This window comes from Triturus cristatus, unplaced genomic scaffold (assembly GCF_964204655.1).
Source record: "Triturus cristatus unplaced genomic scaffold, aTriCri1.1 SCAFFOLD_344, whole genome shotgun sequence".
In the NCBI taxonomy this organism is placed as follows: domain Eukaryota; kingdom Metazoa; phylum Chordata; class Amphibia; order Caudata; family Salamandridae; genus Triturus; species Triturus cristatus.
The window spans coordinates 359,184-364,485 of NW_028188227.1; positions in this window are offsets into that span (position 1 = coordinate 359,184).

Below are 5,302 nucleotides of genomic sequence, written 5' to 3' on the forward strand. Positions count from 1 at the left end.
ACGACATAAGCACGATGTCGACCAAAGATAGCAGCTCCACCGAGAAATTCCAAATGGAGAAGTTAGAAGAATACAACCACCGCGAACTGAGACAATTTTGCATAGAACTTGGCATTGCTACCACCGGCCTGAGTACCAAGGATGATCTAAAGCGCGCTCTGGAGTCATGGACAGAAACGGGGGTCACAGGACCCTCCGACCAAACCAGCGTCACACCAGAGGAGAACGCCACGGCTCCCGAGGAGCGAGGAACGGGCCTCCCGCAAGAGGAGATCCGAGAAAGAGACAGAGTCAGATTACACGAGTTGGAGATGGCACGACTCAAGATGGATGGGGAACTCAAGTTAGCTGAACAGAAACTCAACCTCGAGCATATGCGGCTTCGAGAGGAACGAGAAGAAAAGCAGAGACAGAGAGAGCTGGAAGAGAAAAAAATAACGCTCGAGCACGAGCGCCGACTAGCGGAAATAGAACTGCGCAAACAGAATAAGGAACTGGGGGTGCCTGAGCGACCACACACCCCGGGGCCAAGTGAGAAAAAGGTTCACATCCCCAAGGATGTTGTCCGCGAATATGTCCGAGAAGACGACATACAACAGTGGTTTAAAGCCTATGAGATCGCAATGACCTCCCACCGGATCGACCGGAGTGATTGGGGAGCCGGACTTTGGGGGAGATTTATCAACGAGGGTCGCGATGCCCTGCTGCAGCTCCCCGATCACCAAATGTCGTCCTACGACCACATGAAGGCTGCCCTCCTCACCCGCTACGGCCTCACGCCCGAGATGTACCGCCAGAGGTTCAGAGATTGCACCAGGATCCCAGGTACAACTTGGGTAGAATACGTGAACTATTTCAGCCGGGCATTCGAAGGTTGGATCAAGGGAAGTCAGGTCACCACCTACGAACAACTCTTCAACCTTATGGTATGGGAGCACCTGTCAAACAACTGTTTCGTCGAGCTCAGGCAGCACCTACTCGACAGTAAGCTGACTGACCCCCGGCAGCTCGCCGCCGAAGCTGACCGGTGGGAAAGCACCCGAGTGGGCCGGAGAGGGCCCCACGACCAGAACAGAGGCAACCAAGGCCAGCACCGTCCTCGGGGAGGAGGAGGGGGCCAGGGGCGAGGGAGAGACGCCTTACCAGCAACACCCGTGGCCAGCACCCCGCCTCCGGCCGGCCGGGACAACCCCCCGTTGCGGCCTGGGTACCGAGCCAACGTCACGTGCCACCGGTGCCAGCGACTAGGCCACTACGCCAACGACCCGACCTGCCCGCTAAACCAAACACCCAAGCCCCGCCAGGTAGCGGCCGCTGCCCTAGGGGAAGAGCAATCATCGGAGGGACCCGAAGAGTACGAGCCGGCCCAGCAAGGGTGGGAACCGGCCGCCATGGTCCTGGCATGCCTAGGGGGAAGAGACATGGTTCCGCGGGCTCCCCTACCCGCCAACACCAGAAAATACGGTCAGTGGGTGACCATTAATGGACAGAGAGCCGAGGCCTTGCGTGACACCGGCGCCAGCGTGACGGCCGTCCGCTGTCATCTGGTGAAGCCCGAACAGATCCTGCCGAACATTCTCTGCCCCGTCCGCTCGGCAGATAACTCTGAGAGTATGTGTAAGATGGCCTGCGTCCCGTTTGAATGGGGAGGGGTCTCCGGCCTACTGAAGGTGACGGTCCGGGACGATGCCCCCGTGGACTGCCTCCTGGGGAACGACCTCGAGAGTTCCCCGTGGGCCGCCGTCGAGAGAAGAGAGCACCTGGGGATGCTGGGCCTCCCGGACTGGGCCTGCATAACCACCCGATCCATGGCCGCCCGTGCCGCCCCCCGATCAGAAGAAACCGAATGGCCAGCACCTCCGCCCCCGGTTGCCCCCGTAGAGGACAACGGCGAGTCCGACCTCCCGGACCCAACTATCGAAGAAGACGTGCAGCACCAGGACCTCCCGGATCTGGCTCAGTGGCGTCAAGAGGGGGGGCCCACCCAAGAACAGTTCCGCCAGGAACAAAAGACCTGTCCCTCCCTCGAGGGACTCCGCCAACAAGCCAATACCCAAAACGCCGGGGACACCACCGGCACCCACTGGGTCTACTGGGACAACGACCTGCTCTACAGCGAGCAACGAATAGCCGAGCTGGGGGCCGGTCGAGTTCTGGTGGTACCGCTCCGCTTCCGAGACTTTCTGCTCAACTTGGCCCACGATGTCCCCCTGGCTGGACACCTGGGCCAGGACAAAACATACAGTCGCCTGGTGACCCACTTTTTCTGGCCGAAAATGAGGAATGACGTCCTGAACCACTGCCGATCTTGCCCCACGTGCCAAGCCAGCGGGAAGAGTGGTCGGAAGCTGAAGGCCCCTCTGCAACCCTTCCCTGTGGTCACCACCCCGTTCGAGAGGGTGGGGATAGACATTGTGGGGCCTCTGGACCCCCGCACGGCACAAGGACACAGGTTCATCTTGGTACTAGTGGACCATGCCACCCGCTACCCCGAGGCGGTGCCCCTACGGACAGTGACAGCTCCGGTGGTTGGCCGGGCCCTGATGGGGATCTTCTCCCGGGTAGGCTTCCCCCGAGAAGTCGTCAGCGACCGAGGTACGAATTTCATATCTAAATACATGAAGTCCCTCTGGCAACAATGCGGGGTCACCTACAGATTCACGACCCCCTATCACCCCCAAGGGAACGGACTAGTGGAGCGTTTTAACCGCACTCTCAAGGGGATGATTGGGGGATTGGAAGAGCCTCTCCGTCGCCAGTGGGATGTCCTACTCCCGTGCCTCCTCTTCGCCTACCGAGAAGTCCCCCAGAAGTCCCTCGGCTTTAGCCCTTTCGAACTCCTGTACGGGCACCCTGTGCGAGGGCCCCTCAGCCTAGTCAAGGAAGGTTGGGAGATGGCCCCCTTAACGACCCCTCCAGACGTCTTCAAGTACATCCTGGCCCTACGAAACCAGACCCGGCGCTTCAGGGAGATGGCCAAGGCGAACCTCGAGGCCAGCCAGGAGGACATGAAGAGGTGGTATGATCACAATGCCTCCTCCGTTGAATTCGAGCCTGGGCAGCAAGTATGGGTGATGTCCCCCACCGAACCATGTGCCCTGCAAGACAAGTGGACGGAGCCCTTCAAAGTGGTCGAACGTAAAAGCCCCGTCACTTACCTCATCGACATGGGGTCCCCCCGGAACCCCCTGCGGGTCCTCCACACCAACCGGCTCAAGCCACACTTTGTGCGCTCCGAACTTAGCCTCTTGATGGCTACAGACAGTGGTACAGAAGAAGACTCCGAGCCCCTCCCGGATCTCCTAAAGACTCAGGAGAAGGACGGCTCCGTGGATGGGGTCCGGCTCTCTGACGCCCTCACTTCGGAGCAACGCCAGGACTGCCGGGACCTCCTGCTGCAGTTCGCTGCCCTGTTCTCCCTCACCCCCGGGGTCACCCCTTGGTGTTTGCACGACGTAGACACCGGGGACAGTCCCCCTGTCCGGCACCGGGCCTACCGCGTACCAGATCGGGTACGGGCCTGCATACAGGAGGAAGTGGCCAAGATGCTCACGATCGGGGTCATCGAGCCCTCGGACAGTCCCTGGGCCAGTCCGGTTGTATTAGTTCCCAAGGCCGCTGCCCCCGGCACCGCCCCTGAACTGAGATTCTGCGTCGACTACCGGGGCTTGAACGCTGTCACCCGGACCGACGCTCATCCCATCCCCCGAGCAGACGAGCTGATCGACCGGCTGGGGGCCGCCCGCTACCTTAGTATCTTCGACCTAACGGCGGGCTACTGGCAGATCGGCCTCACACCCAGGGCTCAGGAACGGTCCGCCTTCTCCACCCCCGATGGCCACTATCAATTTAAGGTCATGCCCTTTGGCATGAAGAATGCCCCCGCCACGTTCCAACGTCTTGTGAACCAGGTCTTGGCGGGGCTCGAAGAATTCAGCGCTGCCTACCTGGACGATATCGCTGTATACAGCCGCCACTGGTCCGACCACCTCCGTCACCTCCAAGAGGTCCTCCAAGCCCTCCAGCGGGCCGGCCTCACCATTAAGGCCGGCAAGTGCCAAATTGGCCAAGGGTCTGTGACCTACCTTGGGCACCAAGTGGGAAGCGGGCTGGTGGCCCCACTACAACTTAAGATTGCTGCCATCCAGTCCTGGCAGCCCCCCGTCACCCAGACCGAGGTCCGAGCCTTCTTGGGGCTCACCGGCTACTACCGGCGGTTCGTGAAGGACTACGGCAGCATCGTGGGGCCCCTCACGGGTCTCACATCCAAGAATCAACCGAAGCGGGTCAACTGGACTCCTGATTGTCAAGCGGCCTTCGAGGAGCTGAAGGCCGCCCTGTGCACCGCCCCGGTGCTCCAGGCCCCCGATTACAGTCGGGAATTTGTGGTGCAGACCGACGCCTCCGACCACGGCATCGGAGCCGTCCTCTCTCAGTTGAACCCCGAAGGTCATGACCAGCCGGTGGCCTTCATCAGTCGACGTCTCCTGGCCCGAGAACAGCGTTGGAGCACCATCGAGAGAGAGGCATTCGCAGTAGTGTGGGCCCTCAAAAAGCTCCGACCCTATCTCTTCGGTACCCACTTCCGGGTACAAACCGACCATCGACCCCTGCAATGGCTGATGCAGATGCGGGGGGAGAACCCAAAACTCTTGCGCTGGTCCATTTCCCTGCAGGGAATGGACTTCACTGTGGAGCACCGACCAGGCCAAGACCACGCCAACGCGGATGGCCTGTCCCGCTTTTTCCGCCTCGACGAAGAGAGTCCCCAAGGAGATGGGTGACTCTCCCCGCCTTCAGCTGGGGGGGACGCATGTTGGACAGGCCTCACAGACGGCTTGCTCCCTCCCCGCTCGACAGGGCCCGAACTCCGGCCCACCTGGCCTATCCCCGCGGCAAGCACCTGTACCCCGTCTCCCGACGGACCCTCTGCCCTCGGACCCCTACTCATCACGGGGTCCAGCCCCACCGGCTTCCCCGGCCGGGTCAAGCCGCCATCTTGGGCCCTGCACCACGCGGCCGCATGGCCTCCCCTCGACCCTAACCCCGGGCCTGGCCGGCCCCGACATCCCGGCACCACCATCCACCCAGGAGGTGAGCGGACCACTTGGCAGGTCAATGGGAGAACGAAGTGTCAAGGGCTCTTCCCCCTGCCAGGTGCCGATCGCCTCCCGCTCCCCCAGGCGCTGGCTCCACCCCCTGCTGGGTGTCTGGACACCTTCATCCCGGACCCTCCGACCTCCAAGTGCGAGGGCCCGCACATCAAAGGGCACCAGCCCTATAACTGAGGCAGCTCCAGAGC